Source organism: Lepisosteus oculatus, unplaced genomic scaffold, assembly GCF_040954835.1.
Source record: "Lepisosteus oculatus isolate fLepOcu1 unplaced genomic scaffold, fLepOcu1.hap2 HAP2_SCAFFOLD_74, whole genome shotgun sequence".
Classification (NCBI taxonomy): domain Eukaryota; kingdom Metazoa; phylum Chordata; class Actinopteri; order Semionotiformes; family Lepisosteidae; genus Lepisosteus; species Lepisosteus oculatus.
Genome location: NW_027168298.1, coordinates 811,186 through 838,583, shown reverse-complemented (window position 1 = coordinate 838,583; position 27,398 = coordinate 811,186). Strand labels below are relative to the sequence as shown.

General features: G+C 42.5%; 4 non-coding genes across 4 annotated transcripts; 3 read left to right on the top strand and 1 right to left on the bottom strand.

Moving 5' to 3' along the window:
• Window positions 1-2,732: 2,732 nt before the first annotated feature.
• trnas-gcu (transfer RNA serine (anticodon GCU)) lies at window positions 2,733-2,814 on the top strand. The gene has a single exon. It is a non-coding gene; the product is annotated as a tRNA-Ser (tRNA).
• Window positions 2,815-7,038: 4,224 nt separating this feature from the next.
• trnai-aau (transfer RNA isoleucine (anticodon AAU)) lies at window positions 7,039-7,112 on the top strand. Its single transcript has one exon. It is a non-coding gene; the product is annotated as a tRNA-Ile (tRNA).
• Window positions 7,113-20,687: 13,575 nt separating this feature from the next.
• On the bottom strand, window positions 20,688-20,759 carry trnag-ucc (transfer RNA glycine (anticodon UCC)). Its single transcript has one exon. It is a non-coding gene; the product is annotated as a tRNA-Gly (tRNA).
• A 2,246-nt stretch (window positions 20,760-23,005) lies between these two features.
• Window positions 23,006-23,147, top strand: LOC138234121 (U4 spliceosomal RNA). The gene has a single exon (XR_011187816.1). It is a non-coding gene; the product is annotated as a U4 spliceosomal RNA (small nuclear RNA).
• Window positions 23,148-27,398: the final 4,251 nt, after the last annotated feature.

The window sequence follows — 27,398 nt, the reverse complement described above, 5'->3', positions numbered from 1 at the left end:
CGCACTCCGTGTTAGATTATAGGAGGAATGCGGCGGCAGCGAGCTCGCTTTTGTCATGGCCGAGTGGTTAAGGCGATGGATTCGAAATGCGTTAGGGACTCCCCGCGCAGGTTCAGAACTTGCCGACTCCTGCGTCTGCCGCACGTCGCCTTGTGCCTGCGCGGCAAAGGCAAAGTGCCGCTTCTCCTTTCCCGGTACTATAAAAACGTTAAATCGCTTGGACCCGCTGCCATGGAAAGCAGTTCTTCAGATTACCATACATTCTGCGTTCGCACCTCTGGTGCTCTACTTATGCCTTTGAAAACCTAATGAATAAAGCTGAAAGAACCGACACGATATGTAGGTGCTCGTAAAGCACGCATTAAAGAACTGTTAACAGCAAGGGTTTCAGTGGGTTAACTGAGAAGGCGTGATCGCTAATTGTTGACTTTTTATTTGGTGTTAGAAACACTCTTACTGTGCATGACGTGCAACAAATGTAGCCACAGAAATTGCATCACGCTTTCATGTATGCTATTGCAGACACCAACGTTGCCTAGATAGAAAACCGAAATAGCCGTGGGTTTGCTTGCTGGTCTGAAGGATCTCTCTTCGAATCTCTATCATTTGTCAATGGAAGTAAAAGACGCTGCAATCTCATACGTTCAGAATCAAACCCGCAGCTGTTGTTCGACTTTATTTCTTGACTAATTACAACTGAGTGTCGCATGAGCAGTTACATAAACTTGTCTGGTATATTTGAACACAAATGCCGTTCTTCAATTAAAACTAACAGTACATTGTCAGGGACATTCAGTTCTATACAAACAAGAGACAGACAAGAGAATATTTCTACCTTTCATGTGGACTACGTGTTGACTTACTGATCGGAATAATTGAAAAGTTCGGGTTCATAGCCGATGCAGTGCGTGCTAATTAGAACAACAGCAACGATTAGCTCTCAGCACCGTACTGAGCCCAGGTGTTTTTCTAAAGCTGTCAAGTGCAGTTCATTTACATGAAGGAAATCTCTTACTGGGTACGATTACAATACAGTAAGTAGCACAGGCTACTTAGGGAGTAGCCTGATGCGTTTAAAAACGACCCGAGCCAGGCGGAAGTCGAACCTACAATCTCCTGATCCGTAGTCAAACGTGTTATCCATTGCACCACTGACCCTGGTGCAACACTGCAGGACTGCAAGCCGGTGAGCTCAGCACTGCAACTAGTAAAATACCCCGGTCCATTCTTTTCCAGAAGTGAGAAACACCTGTTTTCTACATTTTGTCTGTTTTAAAACCATATCTCTTTAAACCAAACCAAGAGTTTGTCTTTTGCTCTGATATTCTGATTCATTTCGATTTCAAAGAAAAAAAAAACTACCTTCCAAAGCATCATAAAATTGTCCCTTCTTCCAGACTCTACTTCTCTCTTGTAGTAGTACAGCAGACCTTTCCAGGTGAGCAGATCACAGAGTCCGAAATGAGCTTCCTCCATCAAGCAAAGTACCTGAACATGACTCTGTCATCATAAAAGCGCCCCTGTAATAAAGAAATTCAATCTGAAATCAAGAGGGCAGTTGCCTACTGAAATACAAGAAGTCATCAATTTTAACCTAGCAACACATTAAAGGCTGCATCTATACAAGTACGATTCTAGAAATGCTCACCAGATTACGTTTTAAGAAGGAACTGCGCTTCAGGTTCTGCCGAGATCTTAACTCGGATGGCAGGATTCAGAGTCCGGAGTGCGGACTGATTGCGCACGGAGGGTCCATATACTGTGGATCCCTCAGTGATCTTCCGCGTGTTCAAACAGCCAGCGTGTGACTCCCCTGTCCCCGTGACCTCATTGCTCTGCTCTCTCCTCTGTGCAGCCGAGCCCGATTCACGGTAAAGTGAAAAAAAATATGCCCTCAACGTGAGATTTACTCTGGAGCGAGGATAGATGTTACCTTTTTATCATTGAACAGGATGTATGTGATGTGGCGACTAGGTTCAATTTTGTATCCTCTTTAAAAGATTAAGGACTGGGGTGAGCGTGATTTACCACCCTTTCAGCTAAGATCCCGACGTGCGCACCGTTTAAGCTGCATAGACTCGGTCGTTTAACTCTTCTCCATTAGCAGGGTTAAGGTTAAAGAAAAAAAACATTGCTGACTTCTTTTTTTTTGCCAGCTGCTAGCGCTGATTAGCAAGGTTTGTATTTCATGTTTTGCAAGTTGCATCCATTTTAAGAAAAACAAGTCGTGTTAAAGACAGGAAATGAATACTTGCATTTAATTAAGTCTAGCCGTAGGCGGTTATCCACTGGGATTCAGACCCAGGGCCTCCTGTTTACTAGACAGGCGCTTTAACCAACTAAGCCACAGCGCCCCGGGAGTGCTGTCCTTTTGCAGCCACTTGGACACACCACTCAGACACATCTGCATTCGGTGTGTGCTCCGCCTGCTCGCTGAGCAAGTTGCCACCTTTACATACAATAGCAACATCGACACCAAGAGAAAGGATGACAAATGGCTTTTATCTGGAACTTTTCATGTCCAAGGAGCTCAATGTGCTTTCTGTGTACAACAGGGCCACTGAACTCCACGCTGGCCACTGAACCACAGCAGTGGCTTGCTGGCTTGACATCTCCCAAGGAAAATATTGAAATCGCATGTGGAACAGGAAAATGACCCTCGAGTACGAGGGAAAAAAAAGAAAAAGATCATCTGGAGCGCGCCAACCCAGTTGGGACAGCCCAGTTTTGTCGACGAGGTGGCCGAGTGGTTAAGGTGATGGATTGCTAATCTATTGTGCTTTGCACGCATGGGTTCAAATCCCATCCTCGTCTGTTTCCATTCTGTTTTTGATCCCTATTGCTCAATGCACAGTGAAAGCATTGCATACATGTGTCTGACAATGAGAAATGGGCCCCTGAGACAGTCATTTGCCTGTTTCACAAATGATCGTATTTTACTAGAGATTCTGTTTGGGATTCAGATGTGCATTCGGACAGCAATCCCTTTCAAGAAATGATACGTTCTGGATGAGGTCAAAGGTGCATCATTTGGACACTTTGTGGGCTTGAAATACAAAGAAAATCATGTTCTATGGTACAAGATAAATACAAAACTTAAGCTTTTATTATAATTAGATTTGTTTATAAAGCATAAGCAATCATTCATTACATTAATATATGTAAAAATAACATTTTAGCATCATACGTTTAGTATATTTAGTCCCTAATGCTGAAAGAAATGATCATAGAACATGACTTCTAACCTTACCTGCGGTGTTTTTGATCCCTATTGCTCAATGCACAGTGAAAGCATTGCATACATGTGTCTGACAATGAGAAATGGGCCCCTGAGACAGTCATTTGCCTGTTTCACAAATGATCGTATTTTACTAGAGATTCTGTTTGGGATTCAGATGTGCATTCGGACAGCAATCCCTTTCAAGAAATGATACGTTCTGGATGAGGTCAAAGGTGCTGGAACACTGTATTTAGGATGTGTTTGCAGTTATTCTGTGTTTCTAGCTTCAACCCAGTGATATATATATATATGCTCACTGATTTTTTGGTACATGCCCAGGGCAATAATCATTATGAGGATTTATTTCCATATGTGCTAGAGGTAGTGTTGTGAAATTCTTCAACACACTGGATCGCAGGTTAAAACCTGCACTCTTACTCCTTAAATACCAACAAATGCAGATATGTAGCAATCATATTGTAGCTGACACTCATTTGCCTATTTCACAAATGAGCATATTTTACTAGAGATTCTGTTTGGGATACGGATGTGCATTCTGACAACAATCTCTTTCAAAAAATGATTTTACCTTATCGCAGCTTTGCCCCTCTTGCCTCTTTGGAAAATATCTCCATCTTGTGGTCGTTGTTGGTAATGTCTAGACAATATCTCCATCTTGTGGTCGTTGTTGGTAATGTCTAGACAATATCTCCATCATGTGGTCGTTGTTGGTAATGTCTTCTTATGCCCTTTTTTTATTTCAATTCTTTATTAGTTGATTCTAGAATCTCTACAATAGAGCTGAAAATATCAGTTTTGTAGCAGACAATATGACATTAGTTATAGTCCAATTAAGACTTTATTACCCTGTTTGTAACATAACAAATTAAACTTGATTAAAACTAAGTTTGGAACACCAGGGAACATAACAAATGATTTTAGGAAAACCATGAGGTTCTCTGTGTCCGATGCCTGCAAGGGGAGAAAGCTAGAATTCTTTGCTTTTTCAAAATTTGAAAATAAACATCATATAACAACAGCTTTCATTCCTAGGAGTGAAAAATAACCATTTTTGAAGACATTTTAGTTTCTAAAACACTACAATAAAGTTAAAAACATCAGTTTTATATTACTTTTAGTATTTTTAGTGAAATTAGTCATTTATTGCACTATTTTTAATATAATCTCTAATTAAAAGTGAATAGAATTAAGTTTGGAGCAACAAGGAACACAAAAAAAAAGATTTTAAGGAAAAAAATGATGTCTTCTGTGCCAGGTGCCTGCAAGGGGAGAAAGCTAGAATCCTACCCAGGCTCCTGGAGCTCTGTCCTGGCTAAAGGAGGGTGAATCCATCCCCTTCAAAGCTCCATGAAAAAATGATCATTTAAAATTTGAAACAAAAAACATCATATAACAACAGTTTTCATTCATAGGAGTGAAAAACAACCATTTTTGAAGACATATTAGTTTCTAAAACACTACAATAAAGTTGAAAACATCCGTTTTATATTACATTAATTTTTGTGAAATTAGTCATTTATTGCACTATTTTTAATAAAATCTCTAATTAAAAGTGATTAAAATTAAGTTTGGAGCAACAAGGAACACAAAAAAAAAGATTTTAAGGAAAAAAATGATGTCTTCTGTGCCAGGTGCCTGCAAGGGGAGAAAGCTAGAATCCTACCCAGGCTCCTGGAGCTCTGTCCTGGCTAAAGGAGGGTGAATCCATCCCATTCAAAGCTCCATGAAAAAATGATATTTTTAAATTTGAAAAAAAAAAAAAACATTATAGAACAACATCTCTTGGTCCACAGAGTGCAAAAATCCAACTTTGAAGAAAATCCATTGACTGATCCCCGAATCCTGAAGTTTCTTCGCATGATATTGGGCTTGCAACCACTTTCTGGAAAATGATGAAAAATGCCAAAAATGAAAAAAAAGTTATCAATTCTAGAGCCTAAGAGGAAAATAAGACAAATGTATATCTCCAAATAGTTTTATGTGCTTCAGAAGAGCCCAGGAAAGTTTTTTGCATACATGAAACCACGCCCGTTTGCACGTAAGCAGACATGGTTGCACACACGACTGCATGAAAGCACGCGTGCATGCAAAATCATCCTGTTAAGCATTTGAAAAGCCGCACCACGGCGCACTTGAAATAGCTCTTACATTAGTGGTCGACACAGGAATCGCCTTTTTATTTATGCTCTTACCAACGCGATGGAAAGCAAAACAAAGCAAAGCAGAGCAAAACAAAACGAACAAACGCAAAACCCTCACGTCCCGCACTTGCATATAACGCCGTTACGTGCCCAAGCGGTATTGTACGTCATCCTAGCACTGCACCCCGGGGCGTACGGTATATGGGAATGAGCACACGCCACGAATCGTCTGAAATCACTCCCTACAGCTGTAAGGCGCCTTGAAGCGTGCACCCCCAACATTCTTCTTTGCGCATCTGTGAAAGGTAAACTCTTGAGCAAACTCTGAACCAGCTCTAAGGAAACTAATCCGATTAGACGTTACTTTGACTCATCCTTTAACAGTTTTCAGTCTCTGTCTTTAAACACCTTGCTCAGTCACATTCAAGCCACAAGTACTCTTCTCGGATGTTGCACAAACAAATCCTAATGTCTTGAAAGCATTGCAGCATGTTTGTGTCCCACTTCCCGTGGCTGCAGGACGACTGACACGATCGGACAAACACAATCTGTGGCGTTTAGCGTGACATAGTCTTGCAGGCATCGTGCTGTCTTACTGCAATACTATACCACTTGAGGAAACAGTTCATCTGGCCATGAAACTCATTTGAACGTCTAGCTACAGCAACTAACAATAACATGATTTATTCAGGATGTGTGGAACCAGCACGTCCCGGAGACAGCTTCTGAAATCGTGAGCATTCTCTGGTGGTGTCCTGGAGGGCTCCCCCGGGCATGTGTTGGTGGTATAGTGGTGAGCATAGCTACCTTCCAAGCAGTTAACCCGGGTTCGATTCCCAGCCAACGCAGTGGCAAGTGTTTTCAAATGCTGTCACAAGCCTTGGATTGTGACTAGCAAAGCGAAGCCTTTTGAAAGAGCTAAAGCACTGCAAAACGGAATTGAAGGAGAATCTTACAGGGGATTCTGAGCGGTGTCTAAATAAATAAATTCACAGCGTCCGCGGATGGCATTTTGCAGCTGGAAGTAGATGTCGACGCTTTTTGCACACAGCACCAAAAAAGCGTCTTTTTTGAAGGTACAGGCATTGAGCATTGGTGGTTCATTGTTAGAACTCTTGCCTGCCACGCAGGAGGCTTGGTTTCGATTCCTGGCCAATGCAGTGGCTTTTGCAGCGAACGGCTCCAACTTTTGCAACTCGCAACTGAAAACCCACTGAAGCTAAGCAGGTGTGAGCCAGGTCAGTACCTGGATGAGGGTGAGCTACAGGGAAAAACAAAGCTTCCAGCTGGAAGTGGTGTTAATGGGGCCAGCGGGGAGGCGCTCACCCTGAGGTCTGTGCGGGTCCCAATCTCCAGACGGAGAAGCTGTGTTGTAAAAGGGCGCTGTCTTTTGGATGAGATGTAAAACCGAGGTCATAGTGCTCTGTGGTCATTAAAAATGACCACCAAAACCTTTGACAAAAGCTCTTGGTAATTGATGGTCTTCAATAATGTTTCTCCTTTAGGTACATTTAAAATCAGCTGAATAATGCTGTGAAACCATGAAACTGCATGAGAAAGCCCGTACACTGAATTACACGGCTTTCTATTCAAAGGAGGACAAAAGAAATTCCCTGAGTTCGATTTTTTGCAGCACAGAGAGGGGCACTGTCCTGAGGCCGGTTAGCTCAGTTGGTTAGAGCGTGGTGCTAATAACGCCAAGGTCGCGGGTTCGAGCCCCGTACGGGCCATGTCTTTTTCTCCTCTCTTACCAAAGCTGTTAGGTTCCTTTCCGTGGTGAGATGGGTTGTCCTGCAACGCTGCCACACAGTGCCGACAGACAAGAGTGTTGCGGGAGAAGAGAAAAGTGTTTGAAGATTTAAGAGTGTCTTAGGTGGAGCCAAAATCAAGTGTCACAAATGCAAGTGGGAAGATTTCCAATGTTTAATATGGTCAAAATAAGCGGAAGTTACCAGCTGGTCCGGCACAGTCTGCCATGCTTTTGTCATATACTGTAAAGTGGTGTCGAACTGGAGCCTCACCATTTGCATATGTGAGGCTCCAGTTATACATCGATTGTCACATTAAATGACAAAAATGAAGAGAGGTAAAGCAGCTGGAGAGGTTTTCTTACAACTTTTGAGCTGACACAGTTTTGGAAAATGTTTCCTTCACGCTGCACTGTACAATATAGGCAGCCAAGAGTCTCCAAAACAAAACAGAATTGACAGATAGGAGAAAATTCCCACTCGTCCTGAAGTTCCCAAAATCCAGCACTGAGCGTAAACAAAGTGTCTAAGTAGTGTGGGAATGTTAAACCTAACCCTAGCTGGAGTTTGAGCAATCCAGCACTGAGAGTAAAAAGATGAGTCAAAGTAACGTCTAATCAGATTAGTTTCCTTAGAGCTGGTTCAGAGTTTGCTCAAGAGTTTACCTTTCACAGATGCGCAAAGAAGAATGTTGGGGGTGCAGGCTTCAAGGCGCCTTACAGCTGTAGGGAGTGATTCGAGACGATTCGTGGCGTGTGCTCGTTCCCATATACCTTACGCCCCGGGGTGCAGTGCTAGGATGACGTACAATACCGCTTGGGCACGTAACAGCGTTATATGCAAGTGCGGGACGTGAGGGTTTTCGTTTGTTCGTTTTGTTTTGCTCTGCTTTGCTTTGTTTTGCTTTCCATCGCGTTGGTAAGAGCGTAAATAAAAAGGCGATTCCTGCGTCTACCACTAATGTAAGAGCTATTTCAAGTGCGGCGTGGTGCGGCTTTTCAAATGCTCAACAGGATGACTTCGCATGCACGTGTGCTTTCATGCAGTCGTGTGTGCAACCATGTCTGCTTATGTGCAAACGGGCGTGGTTTCATGTATGCAAAAAACTTTCCTGGGCTCTTCTGAAGCACATAAAATTATTTGGAGATATACATTTGTCTTGTTTTCCTCTTAGGCTCTAGAATTGATAACTTTTTTTTAGGATTCTAGCTTTCTCCTCTTGCAGGCATTGGGCACAGAGGACCTCATGGTTTTCCTAAAAATCTTTTTTTTGTGTGTTCCTTGTTGTTCCAAACTTAATTTTAATCACTTTTAATTAGATATTTTATTAAAAATAGTGCAAAAAATGACTAATTTCACTAAAAATAATGTAATATAAAACTGATGTTTTTAACTTTATTGTAGTGTTTTAGAAACTACTATGTCTTCAAAAATGGTTATTTTTCACTCCTAGGAATGAAAGCTGTTGTTATATGATGTTTATTTTCAAATTTTGAAAAAATCAAAGGATTCTAGCTTTCTCCCCTTGCAGGCATTGGACACAGAGAACCTCATGGTTTTCCAAAAAATCATTTGTTATGTTCCCTGGTGTTCCAAACTTAGTTTTAATCAATTTTAATTTGTTATTATGTTAAAAACAGGGTAATAAGTTTCTAATTGGACTATAAATAATGTCATATTGTCTGCTATAAAACTGATGTTTTCATCTCCATTGTATTGATTCTAGAATCAACTAATAGAGAATTAAAATAAAAAAGGGCATAAGAAGACATTACCAACAACGACCACAAGATGGAGATGTTGTCTAGACATTACCAACAACGACCACAAGATGGAGATATTGTCCAAAGAGGCAAGAAGGGCAAAGCCGCGATAAGGAGATTGCTGTCAGAATGCACATCCGGATCCCAAACAGAATCTCTAGTAAAATATGATCATTTGTGAAACAGGCAAATGAGTGTCTGCTACAATATGATTGCTACATATCTGCATTTGTTGGTTTTTAAGGAGTAAGAGTGCAGGCGGTTTAAACCTGCGATCCAGTGTGTTGAAGTATTTCACAACACTACCCCTAGCACATCAGGAAATAAATCCTCATAATGATTATTGCCCTGGGCATGTACCAAAAAATCAGTGAGCATATACATATATCGCTGTGTTGAAGCTAGAGACACAGAATAAGTGCAAACACATCCTAAATACAGTGTTCCTGCACCTTGACCTCATCCAGAATGTATCGTTTTTTGAAAGCGATTGCTGTCAGAATGCACAACTGAATCCCAAACAGAATCTCTAGTCAAATATGATCATTTGTGAAACAGGCAAATGAGTCTCTCAGGTGCCCATTGCTCATTTTCAGACACATTTATGCAATACTTTCACCATGCGTTGAGCAATAGGGATTAAAGATACCAGAGGTAAGGTTTAAAAGTGATTCTGAGGTGCAACACATCAGCGAAACAGCTAGGCATCTGAAATGCGGGGTTTGAGAGCCCTTCAGGGAACACCGTACCCTAAAGGTACCAGAAGTCCACTAGTATAAGCATTAAGTCACTGTCAGCCCTGTTGCAATGTGATTGCTACATATCTTCATTTCTTTGGTTTTTAAGGAGTAAGAGTGCAGGGGGTCTAAATCTGCGATCCAGTGTGTTGAAGTATTTCACAACACTACCTGTAGCCCGTCTGGAAATAAATCCTCATTCTGATTATTGACCTGGGCATGTACCAATAAATCACTGAGTATATATATATATCACTGTGTTGAAGCTAGAGACCTGTATGTAATAATATGATGCTAAAATGTTATTTTCACATGTAAGAAAACCGGCTCAGGGACGCCAAATATGTAATGTTGCCATAGCAAAATTAAATGTAGTGGCTCTCTGAAGGCACCAGTTCTGTAGGGTTTGGGCATTTACTGAGACAATTATTAATTGTAGCAGTAAATCACAAAGTTGATTCTTTTGATGGCTTTAGAATCCAACCATGTGACATAACTCAAACAACGCGCACACACAGGTACTAATACACGAGGATACATTTATTAATACATAAAATATGCATGTAAACCTAACAGATCTTATCGAGAGGGTTATCAGAATGCAAAAGATATATATTCAGTCAGTTACGAAGTGTTACACATATCAAGAGGACATACGTTCAGTATATCATTCATTAAGACCGTTTCGTTAATGAACTTGGTTATAACTTCTACATTAGATACTCAAACAAGTACATAACTCTTAGGAATTAAATTGATATCAACTGGTTGGGATAACAATTGAATTCTCGAGCTGTAATGCATTGAAGTTGAATACTCATCCAATCTTTGTGGATTCAGATCTTCCTGCGGGCACAAAGAAACAGTTGCAGGCTGTTGCTGTCCAATCCGCGCTCTCTGGCTCCGTGCCAGGCTGTGCTGTGCGGCTTGCGACGCTGCGCTGCTGATGCTCACTGTGGGCTTTAACTAGCAAAGTTTGTGCACAGGAGAAAAGATGACTGTGGGTCCCAGCAAGTCAGGAAGAGGACCGGTTCGTTTCTGATGAAGAGCTAGTTCTGAATAGTGATTCAGCTGTCCACAGTTCCGACCTGTTCACAAGGCCTGCTGCTGGTGCTAACCTCGGGTGGATCCTCTGGTTATTCTCTGGCAACCTCCGCTCTAGACTCTTAGAACAAAGGAAAGTTCTGGCACTCGGACACACTGGCCGTTCCGTGGTTGTCCGGGCTGAGTCTCAGGATGGTCAGGAGGCGCGCTGCGAGAATGTCCTGCCCTTGGGAGCCTTCTGCTCCTGGGCCGTCCTGCCCTGGAATTCTCCTTTGAATTCCCTTTAGAATTGTCCACAGAATCCTCTGAATCCTCCCTTCTGAATCTTACTGAATCTCACAGGCTCTCTGTGTTGCCTGTTTTTACCTGGAGGAACAGCTCATTGATTGGCTGAAAGTTCCATAGGCACCAGAGTCCCACGTGGGTTACTCGGCCCTACCAGTCCCTGATTGATTGATCAAGGTGAGATATGAGTCACTTAGTCCTGACACTTAGTAATGCAGTCCAGATGTCCAACTGGCACTCCCTAGACAGATAGGCGCCAATGGATGACCATTGATCATGATAGCCAGGCTTAGCTAAGTGCATCCCCCTTTGGGAGCTGTCCTAGGACCTTAAATCACCCTGCAGAACAGTTTCTCTGTGGCTGCACCACAGAGATGAACAGAGAAATGGGGCCTCATTTGGGAAGGCTCAGAACACTTAATTCTGCCTTATTAATAAGCCTCGCCGCTACATATCCCCCCTTTTTGAAGGTCACGAGGTCCTGAGGCGTTGTTGCCTTCAAAACAAAACAGAGTTAAGTGATGTCCCTTGCCATTAGAACATTAATCTTAAATGTCCACATTACTCCTCGAGAATTCATACCGGAACCAGTGTTGGATACAAACAGGATGAATAACATCTGGAGTATGTATAAACACGGTAGGAGACATTATCTAGGTCTAGGAATTACACATCAGGAAGTTCACTGTCAATATCTGATACCTCTGTAGTAGATATTTGGGGAGAAATCACTTCCTTTCTTTTGACATGCTACCTTTGACTCATTCATGCTACCCAGATTACATTTTGATGCAAGAGTACAGCATTCAGAGTACACTGTCAGTCATGATCCAGCTTCCCAGCAGCAGTGTTAAAATGTAACCAGTTCCTGTTCCCAGCCCCGCGATAAACCACAACACCTGTGTTGGGTATCTGCTAGGGTGGTTTGGAGGTTTGTTCCATTAAAGCAAACTAACTACCTGTACCTCTTCAGGGCTTACTGTTTCTTGGATTTCTATCCAATTCAATAGTGTGGCACCTGAAGGCATCCATGACCTCAAGTTTGGTCTTATGTTGTCTGGTTCCAGACCGTACAGTGTTAAGTTACCATGCTGTACTATGGCCTCCTCAGGAACTTGCAGGAAAACTGTTTGATTAGGTAGCTGCATTGTGGTAGCTGTATCATGCCTGTCACAAGTCATAGTGTCAGTTAAATGTGGTGTGCTGACCAGCCATTTACTTCCTACCTGCTCTTCATGGGGTTCATTAACCTCCCTCTGCTCGTTAGTAGCTTTACACCCTTCATTGGTGAATCGTTTAGACACAGCCAATGGATAGCTTTGGTAGCCATACCCATCTCAAGATTTGGAACCAAATTCAATCTTGGATTGCCTTCTGGGTGAGCTACGAGCGATGGGGTTAATGTCACATACTCCTCTACTGAGAAGAGTGGAATCAAGTGGGTTGGGAATCGTGCCGTGGTTAGACTGGCTACAGTGGCACTAAGCTCCCTTAATAGGTCTTGTGTCAACATTCTGGCCTGTTGCACACAAGCATAAACCCACTGTATAACACCAACAATCATGTCCACTGGTTGGGGAATAAGGTTTAACCCTGTTGCATAGGAAATTGCCTGTAGGGTTTTCCCTTTCCAACTTTTGCTGCTGTCGATACAGTCTGTCACTACCCTCCGGCATCTCTGACCCCTGCCTTCTTGGGGCAGTCAGGGTGAGAGTGCCAGTAGCACACAAACCTACCAGAAAAAAGCAAACGTGCAACAGCAATCAGTCCTCCCAAAAGTCTTTTCGGGTGGCTGATCCCAGTCATCTCCTTCTGAATGACTGTCGCCTTTCTAAGCTGGCGCAGCGTGTACATGGTGTCTTTCTCAGTATGCCCTGTGGCATCTTGGGCACCAACATCCTGGAAATATGGGGAGATCTGACGCAGCTGCTGATGCTGCTCCTCCTTTTCCAGGGCATCTGCTTTTTCGATTTGTTCATGCCTGTGCTCTAGGAACCCTGCAGGGGGCGGTGCAGCGGTGGAGCATGCCTGACCCTCGGCTGAGTGGTCATCTGGAGCACCTGAGTGATCTGGGATTGTTACCCCATTCTCACTGTTCAGGTCCACCCTGCACACTTCCTGATTGAGGAATCCCTCTATCGGCATGTTTACAATCGTTCGCTGGGCGTGGGTGTAGGACACCTGCTCGCTCCCCCCTTCCCGTGCTAGGGGTTCGGGGAGCTGCCCCAGTACTGGGATAGCTAGTTCACTGTCTTTGAACTTACTATCACTCACCAGGCCCATGTCAGTGCAGGCGGGGATTCTGACACCCCTCTTTGCGATGTCCTGCACTGGCAGGCGGGTGACTTGACCATCCAGCTCCAGTCTGGCTGAACCACTGTTGGTCAGACTCAGACTGACAGACTGAGCTGGTGGCTGTAAGAAAACCGGCTCGGCTTTCATTCCCTGTCCCTTCTGGGGGACTGGGTGTGTTGGCAACCCTGCCGTTGAGGCAGGAACAATCAGGTCAGTCTCACTCACTACCTGGTAGTTGTGAGAAATAATGTTACCTGACTGCAGGTTCCCTGGGTCACAGCAGAGGGAATCGGCATCTGGGATCAGGTGTGTCCACAGTGCAGTAGTCTCAGCGTCCAGCTGGACCTCCTGTCTAACCTGTGAATGTTGCACCAGGGGCACCTGGCGGTGGCCCTGTGACAGCTGCTCAAGCAGATCCTCACTAATAGAGGACCTCTCAGGGCTAAGGGTGAGGGCTACATTACCAACCGGCTCTCCTGCCATCTGGATCCCTTCCACCACTGCAGGGTGGTGTTCCTGACCCCTCTTGGGTGCCAGGGTGCACAGGGAAAGCTCCTTTTCATCGCCAGGTGGGGAGATCTGCTCCTCTTTAGGGATGTAAAAGGTGTGTGCTTTACCTGGTGGATCAGGCGGCTGCTTGTAGCACTGCTCCTGTGGCATGGAGGCTGTTGGGACTTTGGCCGGGACACGACTTCCCTGTATATCCGGGGAACAAGGAAATATTTTTATTTCTTGTCCAGAGGGAACAGAAGGAATCTCCACATAGGCTTCTGTGTTCGGTGGGCACTGTGTGAGCACAGTCTGCCTCTTGGCCCCCCTTTCCTTCTGTACAGAAGGCTTAGGAGCCTTGACCTGTTTCCACACTTTGCCTTTCTGGTGATCCACCAAAGGTTCCTCTCTGAGTCGCATGCCCTTTTCTTTTTCAACCCGTTTGAGCTTGCCGTGTGACATCAAACACCTTTCAACCTCAGTGTCAATCAGTGTCTCACTGTGTAAGACATCTCCCATGGCAGCCTTGAGGTAAAAGCTACTTGCTTTTCCTCTGTGTTTTACTGCCTGCTCTGTGACTTCAGGGGTGGAGTCAGCACTGACTTGGGAGTGGCTGAATTCATCCAGGCAGGAACCCTTCCGCTCAATCAGATAGACTGAGGGAGGGAGAGGGGGTGGGTCTCCGCCTCCTCCAGTGGAGAGTATCAGCTCATTCACGCTTACGGCAGCCTTGGGGAGCGGTTGTCCCTGTCCTAATAAAGCTTGTTCAAGCCTGGCCAGGCGGGCGGCTACTGAATCCTTTTGTTCAGCTTTATCTAGCCCTTTCCCTCCCCCGGTGTTCTCATGGCACTTAGGACGCTGGGTGCGGTCCTGTGTGCATGCTTTGGAACGGGGCTTAGCCAGCTCAGGAGCCTGTGCTCCTTCGAGCAGGGGGGAATTAACCCTGCTGGCTCTGACGGCAAACACAGTCACTTTAACAGCTTTTTGCTCAGAGCGACTTTGGACATCATACTCCCAGGCTTTCTGCACGAATCTGTATGCATTAAGATCATCTTTCTGACTGACGGGTGGAGATTCGCAATGAATAAACCCTTGAAATGTGTGTTCTCTTCGCAACCCTCATCATTTCGCCCTGCAAAATAAGTTCGTCTAAGTCTCTCGTAATATTCGCGAGGGGACTCTGCTCTCTCGTGCTTAATGTTAAGAGCGGCGGCTATCGCAGCAGTCGGGTCAATAAACGCACTGTATTCTTCAATAAGTGCTTGACAAAGCTTCTCAAAATCATTACAGACTTATTTCATCTGCCTAGCCATCCACTCATGTACAGCTCTGCTGGTAGTTTTCCTGACCAGAAACACTTTCTCCTGTTCTGTGGCGTTTGGCAGATACTGCAGGGTATACCTGAGGTCCTGAATATAACTCTCGATATTATTCTCTGACACTGCGGGGTCAAATCTCTCTATGTCCTTCGCTAGCTCTCTCAGAGAATGGAGATTTATCCTTCTAGCTTCTCCGCTGACGGAGATATGGAAGAGATCGTGGTCAGACCTGTCGCTGCTAGAGAGAGTGCTTAATAGCGACTCGAATTCAGACCTTTTAGCAACCATCGTTAAACTTAAAGAGTATTACTTTTAAGTACGAAATCACAGTTTTACCACAGAAAACCACAAGATCAAGTATGCAATCAACCCGGTAGATCGCAAAAGATCACAAAACAATCAAGCACTGCTTAAAGAGCAAGGGGAACTTTTTTTTCTTTCGGCTTTCAGCACACCGTATTGTTGTGTATGAAACCAGCGGCGTTTTATATTGAATTATTCCGCTTGGTTGACTCATTTCAGTCTTGCCACGCCCACCCAGGGACGCCAAATAATGTAAGAAAACCGGCTCAGGGACGCAAAATATGTAATGTTGCCATAGCAAAATTAAATGTAGTGGCTCTCTGAAGGCACCAGTTCTGTAGGGTTTGGGCATTTACTGAGACAATTATTAATTGTAGCAGTAAATCACAAAGTTGATTCTTTTGATGGCTTTAGAATCCAACCATGCGACATAACTCAAACAACGCGCACACACAGGTACTAATACACGAGGATACATTTATTAATACATAAAATATGCATGTAAACCTAACAGATCTTATCGAGAGGGTTATCAGAATACAAAAGATATATATTCAGTCAGTTACGAAGTGTTACACATATCAAGAGGACATACGTTCAGTATATCATTCATTAAGACCGTTTCGTTAATGAACTTGGTTATAACTTCTACATTAGATACTCAAACAAGTACATAACTCTTAGGAATTAAATTGATATCAACTGGTTGGGATAACAATTGAATTCTTGAGCTGTAATGCATTGAAGTTGAATACTCATCCAATCTTTGGGGATTCAGATCTTCCTGCGGGCACAAAGAAACAGTTGCAGGCTGTTGCTGTCCAATCCGCGCTCTCTGGCTCCGTGCCAGGCTGTGCTGTGCGGCTTGCGACGCTGCGCTGCTGATGCTCACTGACCGGCTAGTTAGTGTTGGCTTTAACTAGCAAAGTTTGTGCACAGGAGAAAAGATGACTGTGGGTCCCAGCAAGTCAGGAAGAGGACCGGTTCGTTTCTGATGAAGAGCTAGTTCTGAATAGTGATTCAGCTGTCCACAGTTCCGACCTGTTCACGAGGCCTGCTGCTGGTGCTAACCTCGGGTGGATCCTCTGGTTATTCTCTGGCAACCTCCGCTCTAGACTCTTAGAACAAAGGAAAGTTCTGGCACTCGGACACACTGGCCGTTCCGTGGTTGTCCGGGCTGAGTCTCAGGATGGTCAGGAGGCGCGCTGCGAGAATGTCCTGCCCTTGGGAGCCTTCTGCTCCTGGGCCGCCCTGCCCTGGAATTCTCCTTTGAATTCCCTTTAGAATTGTCCACAGAATCCTCTGAATCCTCCCTTCTGAATCTTACTGAATCTCACAGGCTCTCTGTGTTGCCTGTTTTTACCTGGAGGAACTTCAGCTCATTGATTGGCTGAAAGTTCCATGGGCATCAGAGTCCCACGTGGGTTACTCGGCCCTACCAGTCCCTGATTGATTGATCAAGGTGAGATATGAGTCACTTAGTCCTGACACTTAGTAATGCAGTCCAGATGTCCAACTGGCACTCCCTAGACAGATAGGCGCCAATGGATGACCATTGATCATGATAGCCAGGCTTAGCTAAGTGCATCCCCCTTTGGGAGCTGTCCTAGGACCTTAAATCACCCTGCATGAATAGTCTCTCTGTGGCTGCACCACAGAGATGAACAGAGAAATGGGGCCTCATTTGGGAAGGCTCAGAACACTTAATTCTGCCTTATTAATAAGCCTCGCCGCTACACACATATATTAATATAATAAATGATTGCTTATGCTTTATAAACAAATCTAATTAAAATAAAAGCTTAAGTTTTGTATTTATCTTGTACCATAGAACATGATTTTCTTTGTATTTCAATCCCACAAAGTGTCCAAATGACGCACTACATGATATAAGGAAGATTATCACATGCATATCGGTATTATCTTTCTTACGAAAATGCATTCCTTTCATTACCTTTTACTTTTTAAAATGAACTCAAATTGTGTATAATGTAATAATTTAAGTAGAATAGATTCTAATAATATAATGATCCAGTGTGTTGCACTACTTCACTGCTTCACTGCTCTATGCCGTCTGGAAATAAATCCTCAGACTGCTTACTGCCCTGGGCATGTACCAATGAATTACAGGAGCACATCTATTTCTCACTGCGTTGAAGCAGGAGACACACAGTCTCTGCAAACACATCCTAGATACAGTGTTCCAGAACCTTTGACCTCATCCAGAACGTATCATTTGTTGAAAGGGATTGCTGTCCGAATGCACATCTGAATCCCAAACAGAATCTCTAGTAAAATACGATCATTTGTGAAACAGGCAAATGACTGTCTCAGGGGCCCATTCCTCATTGTCAGACATATGTATGCAATACTTTCACCGTGCATTGAGCAATAGGGATTAAAAACACAGCAGGTAAGGTTAGATGTCATGTTCTATGATCATTTCTTTCAGCATTAGGGACTAAATATACTAAACGTATGATACTAAAATGTTATTTTCACATATATTAATGTAATAAATGATTGCTTATGCTTTATAAATAAATCTAATTAAAATAAAAGCTTAAGTTTTGTATTTATCTTGTCCCATAGAACATGATTTTCTTTGTATTTCAAGCCCACAAAGTGTCCTTTGATCTCTATTCTGTGGTAATCCACGATGACCCCGTTCTTCAGGTGATTCATCATGTCCTCCCTCGCCTGTTGAGAGGCCACCTGATCTCTTCTGCCGTGGCGTGCTTCATACACGCCCTCTTGAAGTGAGCAGGAAGCTGATCAAAAGTATTCAGGCACATCTTGCACACCAGGGGAATCCTCGCGGGTTTCCTTTGAAAATAAATAATACCATCTGTGTATAGAAACAAGCTAAGACTGATTTCTTAAATTATCCTTAAAATTCTCTCTCATAGTTTGAGCATAATGATTTTATTGCATTTATATAAGAATTGCTCATTGCTCCTAAATAAATAATGGTCTCAGTCACAGACTTTCCAATAGAAGCCATTGTGGAGTTCAGCAACTGCAGGTCCTAGAAGTGGGGAAGGAATTTCAAAAGAGAAATTGAATTACAATACAGAAGGAATGGCTGAGGGTTCACTGAAATGTATAAATATACAAATTCCAAAGACTGAGTCCATATAGAAACAACTACTTTTCATTTTCAGTATAAGAAAAAAAAACTATCTTCCAAAGCATCATAAAATTGTCCCTTCTTCCAGACCCTACTTCTCTCTTGTAGTAGTACAGCAGACCTTTCCAGGTGAGCAGATCACAGAGTCCGAAATGAGCTTCCTCCATCAAGCAAAGTACCTGAACATGACTCTGTCTTCATAAAAGCGCCCCTGTAATAAAGAAATTAAATCCAAAATCAAGAGGGCAGTTGCCTACTGAAATACAAGAAGTCATCAATTTTAACCTAGCAACACATTAAAGGCTGCATCTATACAAGTGCGATTCTAGAAATGCTCACCAGATTACGTTTTAAGAAGGAACTGCGCCTCAGGTTCCGCCGAGATCTTAACTCGGATGGCAGGATTCAGAGTCCGGAGTGTGGACTGATGGCGAACGGAGGGTCCACATACTGTGGATCCCTCAGTGATCTTCCGCGTATTCAATCCGCCAGCGTGTGACTCCCCTGTCCCTGTGACCTCATTGCTCTGCTCTCTCCTCTGTGCAGCCGAGCCCGACTCACGGTAAAGTGAAAAAAAAGATGCCCTCAACGTGAGATTTACTCTGGAGCGAGGATAGATGTTACCTTTTTATCATTTAACAGGATGTATGTGATGTGGCGACTAGGTTCAATTTTGTATCCTCTTTAAAAGATTAAGGACTGGGGTGAGCGTGATTTACCACCCTTTCAGCTAAGAACCCGACTTGCGCACCGTTTAAGCTGCATAGACTCGGTCGTTTAACTCTTCTCCGTTAGCAGGGTTAAGGTTAAAGAAAAAAAAATAGCTGACTCCTTTTTTTTGCCAGCCGCTAGCGCTGATTAGCAAGGCTTGTATTTCATGTTTTGCAAGTTGCATCCATTTTAAGAAAAACAAGTCGCGTTAAAGACAGGAAATGAATACTTGCATTTAATTAAGTCTAGCCGTAGGCGGGGATCTCCTATTTACTAGACAGGCGCTTTAACCAACTAAGCCACGGCGCCCCGGGAGTGTTGTCCTTTTGCAGCCACTTGGACACACCACTCAGACACATCTGCATTCGGTGTGTGCTCCGCCTGCTCGCTGAGCAAGTTGCCACCTTTACATACAATAGCAACATCGACACCAAGAGAAAGGATGACAAATGGCTTTTATCTGGAACTTTTCATGTCCAAGGAGCTCAATGTGCTTTCTGTGTACAACAGGGCCACTGAACTCCACACTGGCCACTGAACCACAGCAGTGGCTTGCTGGCTTGACATCTCCCAAGGAAAATGTTGAAATCACATGTGGAACAGGAAAATGACCCTCGAGTACGTGGGGAAAAAAAGAAAAAGATCATCTGGAGCGCGCCAACCCATGTCCGGACAGCCCAGTTTCGTCGACAAGGTGGCTGAGTGGTTAAGGTGATGGACTGCTAATCCATTGTGCTCTGCAGGCATGGGTTCGAATCCCATTCTCATCGCTCTCCATGTCTGACACGTGTGCCTGTTCGACATCGGCCCTCCTGTTGTTTGCTCTGGTGCTAGAGCCGTACATTTTCTAGCAGTGGCTGAACATGGTATAGTAGGCCAACGTCGGTATCGAGCAGTGACAGTAACAGTACTTACTGCGCCCCATAAGAAATCGTTTGTCCCTGTTCAAAAGAGATTGTGCGATGTCCTGCGGCGTTCGTAAAGCAAACCTTTGACAGTTTGAAAAGAGGAATTTATTCTGCTTCCTGTGCGTGCAGTAGTTACAAAGTTGAACGTCTTTACACGATCTGCTGCAGTTTTCAGTGGGCGGGCTTTGTCAGATGGCTTGAAAAAACTCACTGTGTTTCGGCTCGGGAAACATCATGAGCAGTGTCCTGCATGTTTTCTGTGTATAGCTGTCTTTTAACGCATACAGAATTCATTCGAAATCATTGATTTCTCCAATTAACAAGGGTCCCTTTTTGAACCTGCGAGAAGCATTCTTTCAATGTAACAGATTTACTCCGGGGAAAGCCAGCATGACATTGAGAGTAGCTCAAGCTTTCAGCACCCGTATCGGACTGCGTGTATGCAGACACCGCTCAGAATCCCCTGTAAGATTCTCCCTCAATTCCGTTTTTCAGTGCTTTAGCTCTTTCAAAAGGCTTCGCTTTGCTAGTCACAATCCAAGGCTCATGACAGCATTTGAAAACATTCGCCACTGCGTTGGCCGGGAATCGAACCCGGGTCAACTGCTTGGAAGACAGCTATGCTCACCACTATACCATCAACGCACACCCACAGGAAGCCTGCAGGACACCACCAGAGAATGCTTTTTTTAATTTTTTTTTTATTAAACATAGAATTTACAAATACAAATACAACAAGAGGATCAGAGTCATGTACAAGAGAAAAAAAACGCAGCAGAAAAAAGCATTTAACTACCAGAGGTAATTAAGTAATTATGTGATCAAATTGTATATTTTACACATATCATATTTTCCTTGCTTTAATATTTCTCAATTATTTATAAACTTTAGTTTCAACATGCATGCGTTTCCTGTAAAAAATAAAACTCAGCACACAGTTTTTCTTTTAACAACATTTCGAGTACCTCTGGCATTCATGAAAAAGACATACACAAAAGCAAATAACTAACTCTAAGACTGTCTAAACTATTGAGTTTTTCAAAGAACCAGAACTATAACAGTCCTTAACACTTAACTACACCATTCCAAACTAACACTAAAGAAACACTAGTATATAGTGGTATAACAAATATAACCAAACATAATCATTAACTGAGCAGTCACTGGGAGCAAATCTCCTTCCCGTCCACAAAGGCCCTCGCTCCCACAAAGTAGGCTCTCCTCCCCTCTCTTCTGGCAGCTTCAACCTGGGGCCACAGCTGGTTCCTGGTACTCCTGTCCGCGGCAGACAGGTCCTCTGCAAACCTCAGTTTGTTCCCATTCAAATACTCATTCCCCCTCGCCGCTCGCCACAGCATGTCCCTCGCCGTCCTCTTGGTGAACTGTATTATAATCGATCTGGGGCGCACTTGCCCAGACATGTTCGCTCTCCCGAGCCTGTGAACAAAGTCAATGGCCGATATTACGTCCTCCTGGTCCGGCAGGGTCCTTTTACAGATACCCTTCACTATTGCAACAAGGTCCTTATCACGTTCCTCTTTAACTCCAAATAATTTTAAATTCCATCATCGACGGTATCTATCTACATCGTTCACTTTCAATTCAAGTTCTTTAATATGCTTTTCTTGTTTGGTATTTACTTGTTTAAGAACTTTTACTTCACTCTTTAAGTCTTCAACCTCTTTAAACACACAGTCCATGGACTTTTTAAGACTTTCGATTGCAACTGTATTAGATCAAATCATTTCCTTCAGCTCACCCATGCTCTGTGCCATCATGTTGAAGATGTTGGTCTGGAGCTCCTCCAGCGTCAGGTCGCCCCTTCCTCTCTTGGCTGCCGGGGTTTTCACAGGTGTGCTGGGCAGGGACTCCGGCTCTTCCTCTGGCAGCTGAGTCTCACTTGGGCTGCGAACGCTCGCGTACGAGCGCATCTCCAGCACTCTTTCCACGTCCCCTCCAGCTGCTTCACTTTTCCCTTTAGTTGCCATCAATTTTCTTGTAGTGCTATACATATACGATTGAGGTTTCTTAGACTTCTCCTTCGAAGACCCAGCACTCTCTTTTCTTTTCCCAGTGTTACTCATATCGAAATTCTTAAACCTAAAAAAAAACGTTTTTTTTTCTTTCAATTATAACTGAAGTTTAAACAAGTAGTGTTAAGTCCTTATTTTTCTGTAGTCAAAAAAAGCAAAAATTAACATTCAGGTCATGAAAAACTCAAAAAAAATCCTCAACCACTAAACTTTACCTCCCACCTGAGCGCCATCTTGAACGCCCCTACCACCAGAGAATGCTCACGATTTCGGAAGCTGTCTCCGGGACGTGCTGATTCCACACATCCTGAATAAATCATGATATTGTTAGTTGCTGTAGCTAGACGTTCAAATCAGTTTCATGGCCAGATGGACTGTTTCCTCCAGCGGTATAGTATTGCAGTGAGACAGCACGATGCCTGCAAGACTATGTCACGCTAAACGCCACAGATTGTGTTTGTCCGTTCATGTCAGTCATCCTGCAGCCACGGGAAGTGGGACACAAACATGCCGCAATGCTTTCAAGACGTTAGGATTTGTTTGTGCAACATCCGAGAAGAGTACTTGTGGCTTGAATGTGAACTGTACGTGCCCGCCCCCTTTCCTCTGTAGTGCATGAGTTCCTCCCGGCATGCCCTTCGTCATTGTTCTGTCATCTTGTATTTAAAGGGTTGTATTTCTGCTGCTGAAAAGAATCAACGGGTTTCTTTGTTCCCAACGGAGCCCTTGTCTGTCATGAAATTCTTCAAAACCTCAAGCTAGAAGAAGACGACAAATATGAAGCGTTACAGCAACGACATGCCATGAGACGATTGATAACGATTTCCATAGGATCCCCGCGGTTGCCTGGCAACCGTCAGCTTTGCGCAGTGGCACTATCGTAGCCTGTGAGGTTTAGCCGAGGCGGGATTATTGCTAGTTGAAAACTTTTCCCAATACCCCGCTTCCGCCGGTTTGCAATACAATCGGCGAAAGCAATTTTTGACAGTCTCGTTAGAGACTGAGCAAGGTGTTTAAAGACAGATTTGGTCATGGTGACATCATGGTAGAAAGAAGCGAGCTTGTTCCCAGTGGGCATTGATTCGTCGAATATACGTATATTTACGGCGAAATTACGGCTATACGTATATATACGTCGCCTCGAAGTATAATCAACGTCGAATTGCAACCGTAAAATTGACGACATTAACAAACGCATATATAACGTCGAAAACACATCTAACACAGTACCTGAGGCTTTTTACTGTACAGATGCAGCCATTCAAAATGGGTGAGGTATTTCGCGGCATACCGCGACACGCCCACCGGGGTATCACGCGGTTCACGTGTGTCACGTGACTAACTATCCGGCGTCGCCTTGTAAAACCGCCAGGGGGAGCTTAACCTCTCATGTACAGCATTTGAGCCTTTAATTTTGAACTGTGTATTACAGCATGTTAATCATCAGTCATTAAAATGTTGGTATATTTTATGAAAGCAAGATTGCTCAGTTGGACAAAAGTACACAACCTAACTTTATCAGAAATATTTATGCATCAAAGCCTTTACTGAAGATATTACTAATTGTATTAATAATGGATGACTTTGGACAAGCTGTATACTCAAAGTATAATTTCTTTAGCACATTTGTACAAGCACTTGGAATCTGTCCAAGCCATACTTTGTCAGGCATTTCGTTTTACTTCAACGGGCATAAAAACTTCCTTGCTTTTAACAGGGCGTTTCATAATTTCTAACTACGAAAATGATTTAAAATGCGACACCTATCATGAAAAGAAAAAAATACACACCAGTATTCCATTTCTCCCTAAACATTGTAAGCTTCGAAGTCTTTAACTAACGTGATACCGGAGTCAACAAGCATACTTTTAGAATTTGATTTAAAGGGAATATAATATGGAATCGTTAACAAGATGTTAACAGTGAAAAAGGTATTTAGAAATGAGTTATTTCAAGATGAAAAAGAAAACATACACGAAACATGGTTTCATTACGACCAGAATCGGTCTTGAGATATTTTTAACTTGATTTACAGTATTTGAGAGGTATGTCTTAACACCGATACTACAGTGCTTAAGTACTGCTCACGTATATGTTTCTAGGTTTATATTATGCATTTCATACGGTCAAATTACTTTTGAGCAACTAATAAGAAGCGCGAAACGGTATGCGTTTTAGTTTCGTTTTGTGCTGGAACCCGTGGATTGATTAGAGATATCAAGTACATACAAGTCATTTTTAAAATGTTGTAGTTCGTCTTGAAAAAATGTTACGAGTACATCATCTATCAACAATTACACAGGTTCTGTTTCCATATTGCGGATTTTGGTTAGGTACAGTATTATCAAATCCAGTGGCGCTGTGTGTTACTTTACTGATTCCCAATCTGTGATTGAAACCTGTAAAACCGGTTTAATTCGTCACAGCCAGCACTCTTCAGGTGTGAGGGTCTTCTGCTCAGAATGAAACGCTAAAATGTTTGTGTATATTCTAATGGTAGTGGGGGCAGGGTGTGTGGGAACAGGTTTGTTCTTCACACCTGAAACATTTTCTCTGAAAGGATTTTCTTAGCAGTTTAACCGATCTTGTTACAGCATGTTACAGTTTACTATTATTAACCATATTAATTTTAAGTGCTTAATGTAAAATCTTGTAAAAATATATTTTCATTGTTCAAATATACATTAAGTCTGACTATCATATAATAAGTTAAATACAAAACTAAAGAAAAAATAGGGTTAAATATAATTCAAAATATTTTGCTAACAATGTTAACTGTTTATGAATAATAAAATGTATTAACTAAGGAGTAGGATGGCACAGTTGTTAGCATGTTTTTTGTTTTGTTTCTTTTTCATAAATACAACAGTAGTACCTGATGTCTCAGCGCCTTTCAAAATTAAATTATGCATGCAAACCTGTGAACTAGAAAGATAACTAAGATATCCATCCATTTATAATGGTGGCAAAGTGGTTAGCATTGCTATCTTGGAGCACTGGGGTCCTAGATTCAATTCCTGCCATCCTGTGTGTGTGGGGTTTGCATGTTCTCTCTGGGTTACATGGTTTTTCTCCGTATGTGTGATATGACTCCCTCTCGCACTCCAAAACATACTGGTAAGTTAATTGGTTTATGGGAAAACTGGCCCTGGTGTGTGTGTGTTTGTGTCTGTCTGTCCTGTGATGGACTGGCGCTATGTCCAGGGTGTATTCTGCCTTGTGTCCGTTGCTTACTGGGATAGGCTCCAAATCCTCAGTACTGGATAAAGAGATTAGAAATAGATGGACTATACACAGTGTTAGAAACCCACTATGAAATGGCAGCATCTCACTGAGAATAAAATATTTTATAGTGCTGGCCTTTCCACCTCTCTTGCACATCAGTATCCATACCTAGTTATTTAAACAAATTACCTCTAATTATAAACATCTTAATATGCTGGCTCTGTGGATCCGCATCAGCTATGTTTGCCCATTCCTTCAATTCATGTGCATCCAACACAAAGTTCAATACTAGTAACTGCACAAAATCTAAAATACAATCCTCATTTCAGTATCTATGTAAACATATAGTCTGTTAACTTCATCATCTTCATCAAAAGTATGCCTAACCCCATTAGGAAGTGTTCTTGTTATCAGTGTATTCCTTAGCTTTCCCAAAATTATCTTTTTCTTACCAACATCTCTAGTCTTTTATCCTGCAATAACTCAGCCAACACTTAAATCCCCAAAAGCTGCTTGTGTTCATTTCTTTAAATCACAAATATCATGTGTAAATACTGGCCATTTAATACTCTGCATTGTGGGATAATAGTTTATTTTAAAGGGAACTAGAGAAACTAAGAACTAGAGAAATTAAGAAAGGCTTTTTTTCCTAGAATTAATAAATGCACATCCTGTTCACTGGGGAAATTAAATCCACACTGAGCAATCTTCAATATGTTCAGAATATGACAGCGAGAATCCTATCAGGGATGCATTACACCTGTTTTCAAGTCCTTGCACTGGTTACCTATCAGGTTTCGAGTCAACTTCAAATTCCTCATCCTCATTCTGTACCTACAGTATATGGCTTATTATCCGTCTACTCCCCCACCTTTGTCTGTCTGACTCTGGTCTTCTAGCTGTCCTCAAGAACATCTACATTCTGTGGGTGACAGGGTCTTCTCCAGCTGCACCCCAGAGCTCTCAATTTGTATTCCCAGTGATATCAGTCACGTACCCTGAGTGCATTTAAATCTAACCTCAGAACCTTTCTTTTCAGAAGACTTAGTGTCTGTATCTGCTTCATTTTCTAATTTTGGTCGCACCTCTAACTGCTTGTCTTTCTTATATGTATTTACTTTGTAATCTGTGGTCCTTTTATCTGTTTTTACATCTACCATATTGCTTTAAGATGCCACCTTTAATGGTAATATATAAAATAAAGTTTTTTATTATTGTTATAGGGAAACATGATCAGATTTTCCCTGGTTCAGAAAAAAAGATCTAAAGTATACTAGTTTGTCACTCTTCTCATTCCCTTTGCTAAATGACTTTTCATACTAATCTGATCAATCTAACTGCCAGTTTTCTGTGCTTTCTCTATCCTGCTAGATTTGCAATTATTCTGAAAATTTTCATCTTGAAATAACTCATTTCTAAATACCCTTTTCACTGTTAACATCTTGCAGCAACCCTGTGACAAAATATACACTTAGCTCAACCTGACAGTTCATCCTGCTACCAACATTAAATAAAACAAATCTTAAGATTTCTATATTTATGTCTTTATTTAGTGGTTTCATTAGTGACAAACGCTAAACTTTCTTGGAAAAATGTCTTTTATGTGTTGCGGAAAAAACTGACTTGCTTTAACAAAATATGTTTACAAGTCCTTTCACCTGGCAGTTTACCTAAATGCCCAACTATCTGAGAAGCCCTCCATGAAACCATAGTTGCTATTAATTCATTTAGGGCTCACTGACAGAATTGCTGTTTTTTATGCATGCTAATTTCTGATTCCTCACTCTGTTTCATGTTTATAGATAAGACTATTGATCGCGAAGGGAAATTGATGTACATGTTTACATGTTCTTTTGTAACATAGACCTTTTTGTGATTTTTTTGTATATCTAAGCAAGTGTTCCTGCATCCCTCTTCTGCACTATAGGCATGGCTTTTATTCTGTTTGCTCCATTTCTAAAACGTTTTGCTCATGTGCATTTTTGTATTTTTTTACACCTCTAGCACTTTAACGTCCTGAATTTTC